The 20,153-nt window shown below is 50.0% G+C and overlaps 1 protein-coding gene across 3 annotated transcripts in view; it reads left to right on the top strand.

Annotated features, from left to right (window-relative positions):
- Positions 1-20,153, top strand: part of KIRREL1 (kirre like nephrin family adhesion molecule 1) — a 96,489-nt gene that overhangs the window by 49,561 nt on the left and 26,775 nt on the right. The gene's annotated exons all lie outside the window — the stretch shown is intronic.

Below are 20,153 nucleotides of genomic sequence, written 5' to 3'. Positions count from 1 at the left end.
TGGAAGCAAAAAGGTCATTCTGGCCCAAAGCCCCAACCCTCTAATCAGGACTTTCCAGCAAGAGAATCCCCCCATCAAAGTCCATGTCTCATTAGCGTAAACCCAGATGTGGTCAGAGGGCTGAACAGGAATAACAGAGACACTCCTTATCGGGGGAATCCCAAGCGCTCAGAGAGTTGGCCTTAGGAAGCCAGAACAAAGACTCACTTGTTGTAGGAATAGGACCTTGATGGAATAACTAGGCCTTGAGCTTTCACTTTGAGTGGAATGGGAAGTCAGTGGTAGGCTTGGAGCAGATGAGTGATATGATGTAGTGTCTGTTTTAACAGAATCCCATTGACTGATATGTTAAGAACAAACTGTGAAGAAAGGCTGGGGGACCCATTAGGCAGCCATTGCAGTAATCCAGTCACAAGATGATGGCATGGCCAACGGGGCACCAATGAGGCCATGCAAAGCAGTTCACTTATGGAATTATTTTGGAATTAGAATTACCAGGATATACTGATAGGATCGATGCAGGCTAAGAGAGAAAGAAGAGTAGAGGGGACTTTGAAGTTCTGTCTTGAGGAAGGACCTGGAGGTCATTGTCAGCGGAGATCAGGTTTGGGGTTAGATGATCAGGACCTCAGTTTTGGACGTGTTAGTAAGTGATGCCAATTAGACACCCAACTGATGATGCCACATAAGCGATTTGGTGGATGTGACTGGAGCTTCTGGGAGATCTGGGCTGGGCTAGAACATCAGTGTGGAGGTGGTATTTCAAACCTTGTGAATGGATGAGTTCACAGAGGGAGTGCGCAGAGAGAGATAAGAACTAAGGACGGGACCCTGGGACCTTGGATCACACCAACCCGAAGATGGGGAGCAACCACCAAGGACACTATGGACAGGGCAGGACAATAGGAGGGCACCCGGAAAACTGGGTCCTGCCAGCCTGGGGAGGCAATGGTCAAGGGTCGATGTGGTCAAGGGTAACAGGCAAGACAAGGACTGAAATGAGGATTCACGATGGATTTTGCAGCTTGGAGGTCAACTTGACTACAACAGTTCTGGTGTGAATTCAGGAGCGGATGGGAGGAGAATTCTGTATACAACTATACTTGAGTAGTTTTGCCATAAAGGAGAGCAGAGAAATGGGGCAGTACCTGGAGACAGGATCAAGATAGCGTTGTTTTGTTTTGTTATTTTTTTTTAAAGGAGAGAAAATCTAGCCCATTTGTATGCGGATGCCCCTAGAGAGGAAATAGCAGTTTAAGAAACTGGGGATGTTTGGCCATGAAAAAAAGAGACTCTGGGGGCATGTCATAACTCTTCTCACATGCTTAAAGGACTGTCATATGGAGGAGAATTAGATTCATTTTATGAGACTCCAGAGATAAGAACTAGCACCAATGATTAGGAGCTACAAAGAGGAGAATCATAGCACAGCCTAAATAAGAATTCCATTCTCACATGCGTCCATTTATGTACTCATTCAAGAAATCCATGCTGACTGCCTCTGATGTGACCAGCACTAACCCAGCACCAGGACAAAGTCCTGATGAAGACTCAGCCGCTCTGGCCCCGGGAGGAAGGCAGTGGGACACATGACTGTACTCGAAGTGCTGACAAGGGCCTGTCTAACTGGGGAGGGGACGGATGGCGATGGGGTTCAGGCAAAGGTCAGACTGGGCAGGGGAGCCATAAACGCCCTCTAGGATATTCTACCTTCTGATAACTGAAAATCTATTTGGCCTAAATAAATGAGGCTTAAAAAGGTACTCGAACCTCAGTTATCAGGTACATTTTCTGGATGACTGAACCATGTAGATACTACCTTAATAAAAATGATGGTTGATAGATGGGTGGTGCTTTATCATTTACAGAGCACATTTAATCCTCACAACAGCCCTGCCAGGATCAGTCTGTTCGCCCCGTTTTATAGCTGGGTTCACAAGGCTCAGGGCAGCAAGCCATGCTTAAGGTCACGTAATTATTATACAGACAGAGCTGGGGCCAGAGCCAAGTTCATCGGTCCCCTGTCCAATGCACACACCCTTCCCAAGCAGCAAAGTGCTGGAAAGTGCTTTGGGGCCAAGACTGGGTCTCTTGTAAATATTTCATACCCCAAACCCCTTCCCCTGGAGCTTTCCCCAGTCTGATTCCCACAAAATAATATTAAGCCAGTTTCCTGTCCTTTACCTGGCACAGCTCTGTTCCTTTCCTCTCTGACCTTCCCCTTTTTCTCAGCCTTGTATCTCATTCCAGGAAATCTCTGGACACAGGAGTGGCTTAAAACTGAGACTGCTCGAACTTCCTGGATTAGCAGTCTGGGCTCCTCTGATGTAAAGAGGGAGAGAAATCCAAACGCTGTAAATAACAAGGATGGAAGGAAAAAGGGTAGAGCAATGATAGTAATGATGATAATAGCAACACTGACTCACCTTGGGCTCACTCCCTATGAAGAGATACTAATATTAGCTTCATTTTACAAATGAGGAAACTGAGGTACCTCAGAGAAGTACAGCAGGTTGCTCTGGTTGAGTAACTGGGCGGCTACCTAGTCAATACCTTTAGCTGCTGTGCTGTCTGCTCCGCTTCCCAGGAAAAAGGAGGAGAGATACACAGTCTAGGGAAGGCCTTTGTTCATGGGAGTTTTTGAGCCTCCCTGAGCTGAAGCTAATGGGAAAGAAATAGGTCTAGTTCCTGCCCTCAATAAACTCACAGCTACAGAATCACACAACACCAAAGCAGGAAGGGATCTTAGAGAGGTCATCCAAATCAGGACACAGGGAGGTGTAGCGAAACACCTACGAAGGGAGAAGGAACACACTTTTGCACACGTACAAAAATAGCATCGACATACAAGTCAGCAGTTCCACATGGGACCTTGCACTGCAGTGAGCACAGGTTACAGTAAACTCTGTGCTGGATGCTGCCACCCACACAACAGTCCTCACCCACAGCTGGAGGGAGGAAACAGTATGATGTGGACCCGATGAGTACAAAGCATTGGACGCATTTGAGACTGAATGAGCAGTTCAATTTAATAGAAATAAAGCTTACTTTTCAGAGAGGAGTGGAAGGCAAGTTAGAGATGCTAAGTGGAAGGCAAGTTAGAGATGCAAACTGAACTTGGAGATATCTAGAGGAGAAGAAATCTGATGGCTTATCAGGGAAGGCTTCCTGGAAGAGGGAGCGTTTAGGTTACATTTGAAAAGAAAACCTTGATTCAGCAAGTGAGGAGGCAGAATGAATAAAATATTTGCGGGACAAAGCAGTGTGGGAGGTGAAAGGAGAAAATTAACTCTGGGTTCAGTTCATTTCAATGATGTTAGTTAAGATGCTACTAAAGTAGATTTTGACATCCTTGATAAGCATAAATATGAATTTAAAAAGAACAGCATCTATCCTTGAGGAGCTTCTAGTTCAGTGCTTCACAGAATCAGGGTGCACATGTCATGTGAACTTGGGCTAGGGCCTTGGTCCAGGCTGGTGGGTTAAGGAAGACTCCTGGATCCTAACCTTAAACTGTGTCTTGACGGCTCAAGAGCAGTGAGCCAGGTGGCAGAGAAAGGAGCACTGAAATAGGATGCAGTTTGGAATGTGCAAAAACCTCTGACACTGGAGTTACTGAAAGGCAAAGGACACTTTGGAGAGAACAGAGGTGATGCTAAAGAGGGAACAAGGTTGGACAGGACCTAACCCAATTTGAACTTCTTCTGAAGTCAGTGGGGAGCCACTGCAGGGTTTTACGCAGGGTGGTGATAGTAGACTTGTAATTTAGAAAGATCATACTGGGAACTGTGGAGAATGGATTTAAGGGGACCAGGCTGGAGGTAGGGAACCAATTAGGAATTTATCTTTTTTTAAAGATTTATTTATTTTTGCACAAGAACCAGCGTACAGGCCAGATGTGCGGGAGGGTGAGAGGATTCACTGGAGACAGAGCTGGGAACAGAATAGACAGACTGAAGAAATACACTGCTGAGGGCCTCCCCTGGTAGCACAGTGGTTGAGTGCTGGGCTGCGAAGCTGCCCGCAGCCTCTGCAGCACCGGTTCTATCCCTGGCCACCGGCGCGGGTCCCACATGGCGCGACAGACCTCTCCTGCCACGCCCGCTGCTCCCCTCAGCAGTGTATTTCTTTGTCAGTCTGCCTGTTCTGTTCCCTGCTTTGGCTCTGGTGAATTCTCTCACTGTCCCGCGCTTCTGACTGTACCCAGTGCTTGTATAAATAAATAAATAAATCTTTTAAAAAAAAAAAAAGAAATACACTGCTGAGGAGAGCAGGGGTCGAGACAGGAGAGGTCTGCCGTGCCGTGTGGGATTCTCACTGCTGAGGCTGCGGACAGCTTCATAGTGCGGCGCTCAACCACCTGCGCCACAGGGGAGGCCCCAATTAGGAAGTTATTGCCCTGGTCCAGGGAGTGATAAGCAAGATTTCACCAAGGGAGAAGGCGTGCAAGGGGAGAGGCAGATCGAGACCCATTTTGGAGGGATGTTCTGTGGTACCTGCATGAGGCAAGAGAGGAAAGGGTCCAGGATGAGTGCCTGGTCAGTGGGCAGAGGACTAAGGCGATCAGTGACCTCTAACTGCTCATGGAAAGGTCACCAGTCCAATTAGCAGGAGTAGGCTCTCCGAGCCAGAGCACACTGCTGTTAGGGGCTGAACTGGTCTCGAGTGGTGGCTGACAATTCCTGGAAACTCCTGGATGAAGTCCAAGGACTTGACAATTTTTCAGGTTTCTGGAGGTGAAGTTTCTGTGTCTGGAGGTGGAGGTTGTGGGGGAAAAGGCTCTCTGTGTGTGTATGCATGGGGAACGTGGTTGAAGTGAATATGTAGAATATTTGGCCAGAATTCCCAGGTCCCAGGGCTGCTGCACCTCCAGCAAGTGTGGCACCCGAGGCAGTAGCACCCCTCATGCCAGTGGCCCCCTGATGACCAGAGGAAGCATCTCAAGTGCCTGCCTGCCAGGGTTCCCCAAGAGGCAGAGACACCAGATAGAGAACTTGGAAGTTAGCAAAAATGAGAGAGTGTTGCTTATTAAAGTAAGGAGTCACTTAATCTTGAAGGCCACTCAGCATTGCAGTCAAGTGTTCCGTGTTTAAGGGCCCTTTAGGACAGGGACTGGGGCCACTGGGGGCGGAGATGCCACCTGATGAGGATTGCAGAGAGGCCAGAGTTATGCATCTGGCTTTGCTGTGGATCAGCTCTGTGACTTTGGAGAATTCGCCTCACCCCTTTGGGCCTCCGTGAAATAAGAGGATTGGAGTAGATCATCTCGTCTGGGTTTCTTCTGGCTCTAAAATCCCACCATTCTGAAGGAAGCAGTCAGATAGCTGCCATCCATTTGATCCTTCCTGGTCTTACTATCTGCACATTTCAAAAATCTTACCTTTTCTTGAAAATTTGAGAGTAGAATGTCCTCCTTCATATGTACCTTTTCTTTCTCCTGCTTCAGATAAGCCTTTCTGGGAAGAACAAACCTCTATGTTCACCACTGCTCAGTACAAAGACCCCCTCCCCTCAGCCTTCAGTGTTCAGGAAGGACCCCAGCTATCCTGAGTGCAGGTAGGGAGGTCCCAGCCACTGGAAGGCCAGGGACTCACAGGCAGCACAGTACAGTTACAAGGTTTGCTCACGTACTCGATGCTTCTTGTCTTCCTGCTGCTGCTATGCCCCTATTGTTCCTTCTGTCTGGAAGGGCCTTTCCTTCCTGTGGCCTCTCCTGAAGCAGAGGAGACCTGGGGACCCTACCCCAGCTCCTCTTTCCAGCATTCGTCACCTGTAGTCACAGGTGGCGGCTGTTAATGTTATTGGTTTCATGGTTCCATAGCAAGGACCCCGGATGACGGAGGTGATATAATGAAATAATGAAATGAAATAATAGCAGTGGCTAATGTTTTAAAGTGTTTGCTATGTGTATATCTCATTTCATCCTCACAACTGTCAATACTGCCAACAAGCAACGCATGGCCACACCAACCCCAGAGTCCCTGCCTCTCTACTTGACTTCTGCTTTTTTCTTCTCTGTAAGGACACAGGGAATGGGTACCCTCTCTCCTCCCTGTTGCTCTCTCCTTTCTCCTAACTCATTTTCTTTTCTTCTCCCATAGAATGGGTACAAGAGTCATTTTCCTAAAATCCACCTTCAGAGACTCCTGCCATCACCTACAGGATAGTCATGCTCCTTAGAATGACCTTGGAAGGCTTAGAATGACCTTGGAGGCTGCGGAGCCCTCCGCACCCTTCTTCTCCAGGATTCCCATAATTGCCTTCACCCATTGTCTGTTACCTAAGCTGGCAACAATCCCCCTTCCCCTCAGCTTCCACATTCTTCCAGCTATTAAATCCTGTTGATTCTGCCTCACTCATAAATCTCATATCTATTCCATTTCTCTTTATCCATTGTCTTAGTTTTACATCTTTATAATTTCTCTCTAGGAGCAGTGATGCAGCTCCCTGCTGGGCCCACCCTCTCCAGTTGCTGGCAGAGTAGTCTGTCTAATTCTTTATTCAGTCTTCTCAACCACTGTGATAAAATCCAAACTCTTGATCCACTATGTAAAACTCTACATAATCTGGCCCCAGCCTGTGGGCCCATTTCTACTTTCTTTTTCTCCCTGTCCCTGCCTCCTCAGAACTAGCTGCAGATGCACAGTCCACCAAAAATCTATGCCTCTGAGCCTTTACTCACATTTATATTCTGCTGGGAAACTCTTCCCCCCACATCCCTAACGCACCCCCCCCCCTTATCTTCTTGGTGAGCACATCCCATTTTTCACATCTTTGTCTAAGTGTTATCCTCTGTACGAAGTCCTCCTGACCTCCAACCCCTGCAGCCAAATTGACTGTTTCTTTCTTTGTGCATCACGTGATAGCCCTTCCAGACTCTCATCATTGCATCTATAACCCCGTGCTGCATTTATATGTTCAAGTCTGTACTTCTCTCTAAATTCCTTCAGAACAGGAGACTTGCAGGTTTCTCCTTCCAGTCTCCAGCACCAGCTTCGTAGCCTGATACATACAGGGTAAACGCACTTTAAACGTGGAGTGAATGAGAAGATGAACCGCATTCAAGACCTGCCACAATCTGATCCCGGTCTACTTACGCTTCCTGGTGCCATAACAATAATAATGCAGCACCTGATAATTGCCCTGCACATGTAGCTTGCAAGTGTGCTTAAGAGGATTATCACTTTTAATCCTCACAACCCTGTCTTTCCACAACACACAGTGACCCAGCCACGCCAGACTGCTCCCCAGCCACACCAAACACATCCTTGCCTTTGTCCTTACTGTTCTTGTGTCAGGATCTCTTTGCTTCCATAACTGGTTTGAGGCTTAATTTTGTCCCAGCGCAGAGCCTTCTCTGATTTGCTCTCTCCTTTTTTCCCACTATTGGAATTAATCATTTCTCTACTAAGTACCAAACTAGTGATTGGCCTGAGCCTTATACGTAACTAAAGCTATTTATTATAAAACAAGGTTTTGCCTTACTAGTTCCCTTCTCTCTGTGGCCTTTGCATAAACTGGCACACAGTAGGCCCCCAATACTTGCTTGCCAATTAAAATACAATAGAATTGAACCAAATCAATTGTTTAGGTTTCAGCATTCTCCGTGGAACCACAGCCGAACAAGAAAGTTGGTAGGAATGGACTAGAGCTGAGAGGGGACCAGAGGGAGACAGCTTCAACTTGGCAGAAACTCTTCCACATAAGTTATAAAAATATTTCTTGCCAACAAGTTGTCCATTGATGTTTCTGGATGCGTCATTGTTACTATTATCTAATTTCTTTTTAAGATTTATTTCATGTATTTATGCATAGAAGAACTGGGGTGTATGTCAGATGTGCAGGGGGTGAGAGGACTCACTAGAGACAGAGTGGGGAGCAGAACAGGCAGACTGATGAAATACACTGCTGAGGGGAGCAGCGGGCAAGACAGGGGAGGTCTGCTGCACCATGTGAGTAGCTCCCGGGCCGGGGATCTAACTCATGCTACAGTGGCTGCCAATAGCTTGATAGCACTGAGATTTTAATCCCTGCGCCACCAGGGAGGCCCTTATTATTTAATTTTTGATTATCCCAAACAGCGTGTTGGGCACCAAGCCAGTGCCAGGAAGCCATCCTGACATTTCTCAAGGCAGCCAGGCCCCTGTACTCAGAGAGCTACACAGCCGAGACCTGGAGGCGTGCGTCCTGCAGATCCTCTGTCCAGTCTAAAAAGCCCGGCTGGCAGGCCTGCTCATCTGAGGCCCTGACAGTAAAGGGAAAGCAGGAGCTCAACGCTCCAGTTCTCCTGACTTCCAGCTTACATGTTTTTGCCCCCCACTACTAAAATCTGCCCCCAACAAAATGACTGTTAGAATTCCTCATCATCTGTCTTCCTAGATGCTGTTCAGTTCAACAATATTTATTTTATTGAATGTCTCCTCCTGTGCTGGGGTGCTGTGGGGTGTGGAGGTGGGGCGACAGGGGAGCATGGGAACCTGCTCTGAGAGAGCCCTCCCTGGCATCGGCAAGCAGCTCCCTGCCTTCCTTGCTGCCTCTTTCTTGGGCCAACCAGTATCCCTGTTTTCCCATTAATGCAAGCAGGCTGGCACCTGATTGAGCTTGAGCACTAAGCACTTGCCACTCACCCCTGACCTGCCACTGTCTCCCTGGCAGTGCAGCCAGTGTGCCTAGCCTACCATTGGCCTTCTGGGGGGAGGAGGGGAGCCTCCTGCATCTTAGAGTTGACATTTGCTGTGTCACCAACAGCTGTTCACTCTCCACTCTCCCTGTCCCCTCGGGCTCTCCTCCACTGCCTTCTGGAAGAAACACAACTGAAGTCCTTTCCTTCTGTACCCCTGACAGAGATAAACTGGCAGGTCTGGAGGACCTGAATATGGGTACTTGCGCTCCATCGACATCCTCGACATCCTCGGCTCTCCCAGCTCCCCCAGCCTAGTAGACAGACCCCCTCCCTGTGCCCTGGTCGTCTAACCGGCTGAGGAATGCCAACACACCGTTAATTTGTGTGTCTTGCAAATACTTTATTGGCATCTCGTGGTGTTGAAAGTCATGTAATTATGAGCAGAATTTATATGTTACCAGTGCTGCCTGGGCGCCCTCCCTGCGTCTCCTTCCAGGCACTGCAAATATTGAAGGCTGGCTTAGAAGAGAATCAAACCTACCCGCCTTTATATCTGTGCGCCCTGCAGATAAGGTTTTAATTGAAAATTGGTTCATCTGTTGCCCATGCCTAATTACAAGGCGCCTGCACCGCCAACAGAGCACACAGACGGAAGCCCAGCACCCTCAAGGAAGGCCTGGGTAGGTCCCAGGGTGGGGGCTGCGGTGACTTTGGCAGCTTCCCTTCTTCCACACCTACCACAGAGGCCTCTCATTTCTTACTGACAAACAGCTCCTGGTCTTTGCAGGCAGGGCTCTCCCTCACCTCCTTCTAACTCTCCATTCTGCTCCTTCCTGCCATGGCTGGTGATTCTCCAATAAGGACAGGATGCAGCTTAGCAGTCTATGTCGGTTCCTCCCTTCTGCAGGAATCTACTCCTCCTGCCCAGTCCTGCTCCATTCTTTCCTGCCAGCCCTATAGGGCAAAACTAGCCCTTTTGTCAACACCTTCCAATTCTGCCAGTGGGCCTGGCTGGATGCCCCTCCCCAGCCAGGCCACTCATCCCAACCTTTCATCGTGCCTCCCAGCCTGCTCTGTCCACTGCTGTCCTGGGGAGTTCCCCACGTGGGGCCTGTCATCCATTCAGATCTTATGTCTTTGACTCTGTCCTGAGGATTTGCCTCCTCCATCAGACGGGTGCCCTCCACCCTTGGTAACTCCTCACCAGAGCAGCACCAGGTTCTTCACCTGAGGAGGTGCTTAGAGGGGCCAGGGGGCTTGGAGCACAGGCTCCACTGCCTTCTTCTGGAAACTCCTGAAGTTTGATCACCATGAGGTGGGAGATGCAGTGGTTGGCTTGGTGGCCTTGTTGGGTGTGGTCAAGGTGTTTGATTCAAAGCTTCTGACAGAGAACGAGCACCCAGGACCTGCCCCGGGTGGGTGCCCGTGGCCTCCACCTTGAACCACCCGCTCTGGGCCCTGGTCACATGTCACTGCTGTCACATTCAACTCCAACAATAATTCCCCTGCCGGAGAGCAGGAGGAAGAATTCATTTCCCAGCTCCAGCCAGGCGGCTGTGAAATATGATTTCTAAAGTGTTAATAATGCATCACGTTTAGATAGCACTTTACATCTTCCAGAGCGGCTGCTGGGCAGGGGGGCTGGCAGCCAAGCTCAGGGCTGTGGGGCCGGCTGCCGGGTTCCACTTCAGGACTCTCATCTGCAGTACAGGCCTGCTCCGTGGGCCTTAGCTTCTCGTTCTGAAACAGCAAAGAGGTCATTCAGTCTTGGCCTTCTGCCAGAGTATGGAGGTGCCTCCCCTTGCTAGTTTCCACCCTCTTTTAACAGACCTACATTTCTCCTTCCTTTTTCTTCTCCTAGGAAGTCCCCAGTACTTCTTCATTCATTCATCAAATCCTAGCTAAGTGCCAGGGTCTGGGATGCAGAGGGGATGCCACTGGGGTTTTTGAGAATGGGTGGGATGGAGGTGTAAATCCCTACCCTCAGCACTGTGGGGAAGTGAAGGTAATGGGGGTGAGGCCATCTTTGCTCTATTTGGGGCTGGAGGGGAGACAGACTGCTCTCTGCTGGCTATCAGAATTTCCAGGGGGCCTAGCTAGCTCACTCTTGAAGACACTGCCTTGTCTTTGCTGGTCTGCTCCGAGCCACTAAGCTTTAGGGTCCTTGACCTTCTGAGACCTGGAATTGGTCAGACCCCACCACCACAACATGTGTGCCTTTCACACGTGAGTATAAGTTCCCCCATCTTTTCATTTCTCTCCAGGGCTTTTCACAGACTTAGAATACTCCCCTCTGTCCATATCACTGAGCCATTTTCCATCTATCACAGAATAGTCTTGGAGAATCTCTCCATATTCCAGCCCACAGCCACCGCTTCCAGGAAGTCCTCCCAGAGTGATCTGAGGAAAGGAGAAGACCTATAATGTTTACCATGGGTTGCCCCAAGTTCCCCATTGCTCTCACCCAAAGCACCACTGCCTTGACACACTGGAGTACCAGGCCCCCTGAAAAATATAAGTTTGACCCCCTGAAAAGTATAAGGAAATTCTGTCTTTGTAAAATCATAGTTATTTTCTGGATCCCTGGATTTCTAGTATCTGGGAATCCTGCTCTGCTACCAACTGTCTTTGCAGCATCTTTGGACCTCACTGTCCTCACCTGAAAAATGAGGCTGTTGCAAAGGTCAGTCACCCAGGGCTTTCCTCTATAACATTCTTTGATGACATTTCTACTTCAAACAATTCCTTGGTGAATTATTAGGTAAAGAGAAGAGGTCTTTTGATAAGCATATAATTGCCTTCCAGTTGATTGATTTCATAGAGCCAGTTGGGGGCTCTGTCTCTCTGGAGGGGGTCTGCCCATGCTTGGTAATGTCCTCATAGCTGGCTCCTGTCCCCAGGTGGGGCTGTGGCCTTGGGCGGTTCTGGCCCAGAGCACAAGTCCAAGGGGGCTGGGCCTGCTGGGCCCTCTGTGATTCTGTCCCACAGGCCAGATGCTAACTAAAGTTTGGCGGTGTCAGGGATGAGGAGGATGCTTCCCCTCACCCTCAGCCCTTCTGACTCCTCTCACTTCCTAGGAAGACAATTCCTCACAAAGTTTTCCCAACGGGTTGCGCTGCCACTGCTGTTCAGCTGACACCATAGCTGACGAGTTATTAAAAATCCTTCATTATTATTCTGTGCTGTTTCTCTTCCTCCTCCCTCCCTGCCCTGCCCCAGGCTTCCAAGGCTCATGGCTGTCACTGAGAAATGTCTGGAGGCCCCTAGCCAAGCAGAGGCAGGCTTTGCACCCCTCCTTCAAAGTGCCCCCTGCAGATGTGGCAGCTGGCCAGTGGTGGGGTCCTGACCAGGGCTGGGGTGCTCACACCTGGGTGCCTGATTCTGCTTTCAGCCAAACTCAGGGGGCTTGTGCAAGTGGCTTCTGTGTTCAAAGGTCTCTAGATCAAGATATGGTTGGAGACGGATTTGCAGTCTCTCAGGAATCCTAGTTGGGGAGACATCCCTGAGGGATGCACATTTCGGGCGGCATCTGGGACCCAATGCTTCATCCCCTGGGGCAGGAGTGACAGGCTAACTCCATCATCCCACTCCCTGAGCTGGGGGTCCAAACCCAGCTCATCCATCACAATGTCCCAATAATCAGATTTGGCTGCAGCAAGAACAGAACACTCGACTCTTCTTCCCAGCACTGCAGCCGTGGACCCTGGGAGGTGTGGAGAGTGTGGCTCCTGGAAGGGAGGAGGGAGAGCTGCAGAGAAGCTCAGCGCCTTCATGTTCCTCCCCTCCCATGGCGCTTTCCACAGGGTTCCTGCACCTGTGTCTGGACAAGTAGTCCCAGGTCAGACCTGGGAGTGGGAATAGATTCAGATTCTCTCTCTTGAACCAGAGGCCATTCATTTATTCTGTCACATTCCTCTCTGCATAAATGTGCCTCTTAAGCCCTACTTCACCCTTCCTGGTGTCCCAGACATCAAATTCCTTTTGTCCTGAAACTCACTGCCTTGTTCAATTCCAGTTTCTAGGGTCACTGGGCTAAAAGGTAGAACAAAGGGCCAGAAAGCTCTGGGCTTCTGGTTAAAGAGAAGCAGGCGTCCATAATGAGTACAAAAATTCAGGGGCTGACATTCCACTTGATCTGGCCTCCTAGCTGAGTTGATGTCTTTGATGACTTTTGTTTGCCTCTTTTTTTGTTTGTCTAGATGAATTTTAACTGGACGTCTATCCATACCTATCTCCACATCTATGCAGGGTGTGGAGGCAGAAAAAAAATGTGAGATTAGAGCTAGTAAAGTAAAATCCTAGTCGGGGACATAGTCAGAGCTGGGGCTTGGGGTAGACCTACACAGTGTGACATTGGGTAATAGGGTGAGGGTGCTAGGGCAAGTGTCAGGCTTGAAACACATCCAGTTAAAAGTAGCTAAAAGTTTTGGGCTCCTGCTTAATCAGTAAACAACTATTGATCACTTCTGCAGAGCAGATAGATACTGGAAATGTAAAATTCTTTGCCTTCAGGAAGCTCATGTTCTAGTTAGGTTTGGGGTTAGAAGGATGGTTATCATTAGGTTTGGTTTGGAACTGTTGTTGGGGTTGAGGCTGATTTAGGGTTACTCTTTGGGGTCAGGTTGAAGTAGGAATAAGGGTTAGCTCATGTGTAACCATCCAGATTGGTGTGCAACGTCTGTGTAAATTCCTTCTCCCAAGCTCTGCTCTTCTATCCCGCCCCCCACTGCCGCCAACTCCCCCTGGGTCCCCAAGCTCTTCCCTGCTGTCTAAGGCTTCCTGGACTTGCTGGAATCCGTTTAATGACAGCAACCATCTGCCACCCTGGAGTGATCAGCCCCTTCCCCTTCCTCTCCTGCTGCTCCTCCAGCCCCTTCCCCCTCCAGTGGCTCTTCTGCCACCACATTCCTGGGACAGAACCTGGTGACCCCTCTTCTCAGCACTGACCTGGCCCTTCTTTCTCCAGCTCCCCTTGTCTGTAGTCACTCGCAGGTGAGCCATTTGCACCACGCCCCCCCACCCCCCCACGGGCCCAGACTGTCACACTTCCATCCTACACATACTCTGTCTTCAGTGGCATTCTCGGTGTTCTCTGGCCTCCCCTTGCTCCCCTCTTGCCTTTAAGCAACATTTCCTTATCACTCCCTCTGTCCTCCTTTGATCCATTTTCCAGGGCCCCTCAGAAGTCTCCTGCTGCTCTTATTGCTGCCCTTCCTCCTCTGTTAACTCCCTTCAGAGAACCTCCCGCCCCAACCCTCCAACTCACTTGCCTCTAGGGCTGGAGAAATTTCTTTTCATCTCTCCTCATCAGTCATGTAGGGCAGATCTCTCAAAGGATCCCTGCACCTTCTGGAAACCCAGCCGGGAGCAAGTGGTTTTGTTAGGAAAAGTACTTCCCTGGGCAGCCAGGTGTCAGGAAATGCTGGAGTGGAGACGCAGCACTGAGGGGCTCTTGCATGCTCTTGTCTCATTCCAGGGGGACTCCAGGGTCGGCCCTTTCCTCCCGCCATTAGTCCCATGCTAAGGGTTTAGGGGTGAGTCGGTGAAATGCCCGGCTTTCAGGAGTGGCTTGGGAAGGAAGTTCTAGCATCATCTGAGCAGAGGTCAGACTGCTCCCCTGCCCACCTCCATTTCTGAGAAGCTGCAGACCGGCCTGCTGAGGGCTTGCTCCTGGCTCCCTGCCCCCGGCCCTTCCTTCCTGCCTTCTCCTTCCTCAGAGCTCTCCTGCACTCCCAGGAGAACCTCCTCCCACCCAGCCCATCCATCTTTCAGAGGACGGTGAGCTTGATTGGCTCTGATATCCGGAAGGCCTAAGCTGCTCTTTGGAATGCACAGTGCCCTCTCCCCCTCGCAGGAAGATAATCGAGGGGGAATATTGGCTCGTCCAGGAAACGAGGTGCTAAATTTGTTGTGAGATTGGTGTCACAAGCAATCAAAGGGAGCCTCTCCCCATGGAGGGCTGGGCAGCTAAATGAGAAATCATTAGGTTATTGCAGAGACCAGGGACAACAGCAGTGGAAGAAGGAGAGACCCACCCCCATCCATCCCCCAGGGAGGCAACACAGGGAGATCACAAAGGGAAGGAAAGAATCAGAGATGCAGACAGGCCCGGAGGGGAGATGCCGGCTGCTCTGTCCAAGGTCTCCCCTAAACCCGATGCCCATAGCATCTCAGCCACACGCCCCTAGCCCTCCACTTCATGTAGCCTCTTGTGAAGCTCCAGTGACACAGGAGGCCTTTGATCAGGGCCTTTGATGGCTCCCCCACTGGTGTCCAAGCAGACACAGGATGCAGGGCAAAAAGAGACATGTGAGTAGAGCAGATAAGCGAAATTTGGGGTGAGTAGAAAAGTTGAAGAGAGCATGTGTGAGAAACTTGATGAGGGCACAGGCTGGAATGGGCTGATTGGATGTGATAGGAAAACGAAACCTTCTTTACAGCCTCCTGACTGGACGAGGGGGACTTGAAGGGTGCATAGCACACCCTGGATGGGGCTAGCCTGCTAGAAGACAACGAGGTACCTGGCCTGTGTACACAGAGGTTGCTCGCCCCTTTCTGCTAAATACTGTCTCCTTCATGGATAGAAGGCCACACAGCCAACCTGGCTTTCTCAATCTTTCGGGTCCCAGGAGTCATCAGTATGCATGGCCTTGAAGAGAAGGTGTCTCCCTGGACCCTAGCCATGGCTCGTGACTGGTCACCCCCACCACCAGGTCCCCCGTTGATGTCCTATAAACTTCTGAGAATGCTAAGATGAATGGTTTTGGTCTCCCTGGGCTTCCCCTTTTCTTGGGGCATTTGTGTTCCAAGTGACCGGCAAACTGTGTCAGGTAGAACAGGAAAAGTCAGCAGCAGACAAAAACCAGAGTTCCCAGCTCTTGGCCCCAGCATCATCAACCCCAAAGACCTACTTCTGGGTCCCCTCTCCCCTGTGATGCTGCTGCCATATTGAGACCCTGCTCCTACAGCTTTTAATTACCGAGACTCCATTTCCAGGCTCCCTCAGCTCCCCGCAGCAAATTAACATTCCATGCCCCTTGCACGTGTAAAATGAACCAAGTTAGATGGATCGATTCAGCAGCCGGTGGGAGCTGCTTTTACTTTATGCAGGATTGATCCAGGCGACCCCGACTTGGGTCCTCTAGAAGTGCCTTTGCGGGGGAAATCTTTTTAATGGAGATTAATTGGAAAGCCTAGAATGTCCTACTTATAGGCAGAAAGTGCCCTGTTCTTCCTTTTGGCAGCTGCACATCAACACTTGTGTATAGACGTGCAGTAACACACAGACTCACTAGACATGCCAGTGCAAGCAAGGACGCGGTGCCCCCACCACACACTCTCAAGCCACTCACACCCTCATACTGCCATGCGGCTCCAAGTCCTGAGTCTCCCCAGGCTGAGCCTTTCCAGGGTGACCCTGGTCTGTGCAGCTTGCATGAGCCACGGCTTCCACTTTTGTCCTTCTGAATCAGAACCTCCTTCTTTGTGTCCAGTAGCTCTCCATGGCTTAGGAGTTTCCAGAGGGCAGAGACAAACTGAGGTATACCCAGAAGAGAAGAGTGTTTAATTTTTAGAGTTAAGTCCCTGGTCCCAATGTCTTTACGTGCCAGAATTCCAGCCACTTCCAACTAATAGCTCACTGGCCTTTGATGTCTCCATGTCTTGGCTCGCATGGTTCCCTTTGTCTGGATTGCCCTTCCCACCAGTTCTCTGGCTGTTGAAATCCTTCAGGATCAATGCCATTCCAGTGAGTCCATGTGTATTCATTGAATATCCACTCTGTGACAAGCTAGGCCTCCAGTGCCTAATCGGCAGATAGCGAGAGCAACAGAGCCCAGCCAGACGTGGGTCTCACCCTGGGGAAGGCCAGACACAAGTCAGACTTATGGGAAAAAAAGGCTATTTATTTATTCATTGATCTTAGGTATGTCCCCCAGGCTGCTGCACCGTGATATTCATTACACTGTATTGCTGGTCTCTTGGGCGTGTCCTTGGGATGGTAAGCTGGGCGATGGCAAGACACATGCATCCTGTGCCCTTTGCGATCCAGAGCCCAGGACAATGCCTTGTGTGCAGTAGGCACTGAACAAATGTGTTATATGAACGATTATTGAATTGAATTCACTTTCTCAGTGGGGGGGCTGGTACTTTATTCATTAATCATTACTTCAGATAATCACAACAAACATTTATGGAGCACCTATTATGTGCAAAACACTTGTCCTAGTGGTTTTGGAAGAAGCATAACTAAGATAGTACATTTAGTGCCTCAAGAAGTTTGCAATCTAGTCTCATTAAAAGAAGTTCGGACAAGAGACGACACATCACTACAGACTAACCTATAGGCCTAAGTCAACATAATGTGGTCAGGTCCCATCTCTATCTTGTTGAGATTTTATGGTTAATTTGCTGTGGGACAGAAGTGTTACTTATACCGTGACTTCCACCCTAGACCAATTTCTGGCCTTTTCTTTTCCCTGCAGATGCTCTGTTCAGAATTTCTTCCTTTAAACTTTGATACTACAAACCATTTCAGCCCACCTTGACTGAACTGTTACAAATTGATAGGTGTGTGTCCAATGTAAGAAGATAATACATGAGTTGTGTGAATAGAATCATAAAGCACCAGAATTGAGAGGAATGTTACCGATTGCTGTCAGGTTGTCATCCAGCCTTGACCTTGAACACCTCTAGTGACAGGGAACTCACTGTCATGTGCTGTTAGCAGGTTCTTACAGAAATAAAGCAATTGCACCCTGGGAGTCCCAGCCTTTACCGTGTGGCTTGGGATACACCTGTGCTGTGTCTGCCAAGTCAGACCTCCTCAAAGGCGCTGAGGGGGACCTGGGGACAAAGTAGGGTGTGTTCCTCAGTGCTTTGCTGTACATGCTGCTCACCTAGCTTCACCAAGTTAGATGGGCACCTGGAAATGCTAAAAAAAAAAAATCCTGGCTCTGGAAGGAGATGGAGGTCAAACACCTGGATCGGCTGACCTTTTTTTTTTTTCTTAATTTTTAGGGACAGGGAGGAGGGATACAGAAATGTGATAAAGCCCATTAAACTTAGAAATGAAGAAATGTCATTAAGTAAGAGCCCATACCTGGTATCACAAGGATTTCCTGCTTGCTCTTTGGTTTCTGGGTAAAGGGGAGAATGCCCTTCTTCCTGCAGCCCCAGCCTTCAACTTTCTGGATTTCTAAGTTATTCCAAAGACTGTTCCCAGAAGTGCCGGGAGGCTGCTATGGAGAGGGTGGGCCAGGCCAGCATGGCTTCCTGGCTTCGAGGGCCAGGGTGCTCAGGAGGGCCCTCCTGACTGCTGAGAGTGCACTCTGCAGCCAAGTTCTTATGGTGGGATTAGAATGTCACAAGAGAGGCTCTCTGAAGCATTTGCACTGCTGTGGGGGTGGGGAGCTGCCCTTTTATCTGCATGAGGGGGGCAAGAGGGAGGGTCAGTGTAAAAGATGGGAATGGGGTTGCACCCTAGGACAGACCTGTCTGCACAGAGAAAGACATGCAGCAGAGATGAAAGGGTAACTCAGGTAACTCACTGCTCCCCCTCAGGGACACCTGCTGTCTGGGGCCAGGGTTGGCTTTGGAAGGAGGTGGAGAGACAGCAGTTTCTGGGGCTCTGCTTGTCTGTAGGAAGCGCCCAGGGCCCTGCCCTCAGCTCCTTCTCCTCCATGCTATCCTTGGTTCAGCCTTTCAAAAATCCCTTCCATTTCTCAAGGATTTCACTCCTTTTCTTTGACCTAAATGCTCAAGACCTGCAGATGAGGCCAGAGGGTGGTAATCCACCAGACCATCCCCGTCCACACTACACTGCCCGCCGCGCCCGGCCCTGCCATCTCCCCCTTCCTTCACCTTCTCCAGTTTCCTTCCTCTTGCTCCACTGTCCTTATCTTCATTCTCATTTTCCTCTCCCAGATGGTCTCATTACTTTTTTTTCTTGATTCTCATTTCTCATTTTGAATCCGTCTTCCCAGCCTTCTCCACGACTCCTCTTGCTGCCCTTGGCCCTCTTTTCCTTAGTGAAGGAGGCTCTGCCGTGCGGCTCCTAGCCCGCCCGGGGTGCCCCCACCAGCAGTGCTGAAAGTGCAGTTCGGGGGTATGCCCTAGCCCTGGAGGAGGGAGCCTTCCGCAGCTGGGAGACTGGCTCAGAAGCCACCAGGAATTTGGAGACATGCCCACCCCAAGTGCCTCAGGATAGTATGGGCCTGGCCATTGAGGTCCTTCTGTCTCGGACATGCAGATTCTCTTTCTGATGTAGTTCGTTCTCTTTTCCTTTTCTGCCTGCCTTGTTCTGTCTCTTTCATTGCCACCTCAGCTTCTTCCCTCCTGACTTTACCTTAAAACAGTCTTTTGCAGCCTCTTCTCACTCTACCTGCCACCAACTCTCATTTCACCTGTCTGCTCTGTTCTGCCCATGACTCTCTCTTCCTGCCCTCTGCAGCCCTCTTTGCCCACAGACCATCGCTGTCACTGCCTGTGTCTCTGTTTCTTTTCCACCCACTCTGTGGACTGGGGACTGCTGCAGAACTGGCACTCCCATCCATCAGTAGGTTGGGTAAGGCAGGTTTGAGCCTGGAATGGGGTTGGGTAGAAGACCCCCTTCCCACACCCCAGCTCCTGCGCCTGCTCCAGCCTTCTCTGGTTTTGTGAGAGTCCTAGCTTCTGCTTTCTCTTCTCTTTCCCCCTCTTTGTCTTTTTCTGTCTTTCCTCTTGTCCCCTGTCTCCTAGCTGAACTCAGTCCTTGCTTGCCACCTGCTCTTCTCTCTGCCCACCACCTTTCCTTTGCCCACTGAAGCCAAATTGAAATTCATATTTTCAGCTGAATATCCACCAGAGCTGACAGCCCCCCTTTCTGCTCCTGCCTGTCATACCTGTGACAGCCAACGCCACTTGGACTCCCATGCCATTGTCCTGCCCTTATATAGCATCACAGTCCCCTGCCAGGGCACATTTGCATGGAGTTGTCAGGTCAGATCTGGCCCAGATGCTGTGGGGCTGGCAGACAGCAGGGAGTGGGGTATGGTTCTGGAGGTCCAAATGGGGCACAGGGAGAGTATTCAGTCATGCCTGCCTACTTTCTTTAGTTCAGGAGCTCCAAATCCTTGTGAATGGGGCTGGACTGATAGGTCACTTCAGCAACCAGAATTGCTTGCCTTCTCTCTTTTTAAGACCATGAACCTATTGGAAGTTTCTTACAGGGAAAAGCAGATAATAATAATAATAGCACAGCAGTGACCTTTCTTCCCCTAAGCTGGGTCCTCTCAGCCTGTGTCATAGTTTTCCAGCCTGCAGGCCTCCCTCTACACCCTGCTGGAGGAATGCCAGGATGACCTGGTAGACCAGTTCTCCTTCGCAGACTGACAGGGTCAGGACACGGGCTGACCTTAGAAGGGCCAGCAAGGTGTGGCTGAGGCTGCAGGAGATGCATGGGGATCCTAGAACATCAGAGCTGGAAAGGCCCTTGGGGTCCGGTTATTCAGTTCCCTCTTTGCCATTTAAGGGAGCTGAGATCCAGAGAAGT

The sequence above is a fragment of the Talpa occidentalis genome, unplaced genomic scaffold, assembly GCF_014898055.3.
Source record: "Talpa occidentalis isolate TD23 unplaced genomic scaffold, MPIMG_talOcc4v2.1 talOcc4.9, whole genome shotgun sequence".
NCBI classification, from domain to species: Eukaryota; Metazoa; Chordata; class Mammalia; order Eulipotyphla; family Talpidae; genus Talpa; species Talpa occidentalis.
This window is presented reverse-complemented; position numbering and strand designations above follow the sequence as displayed.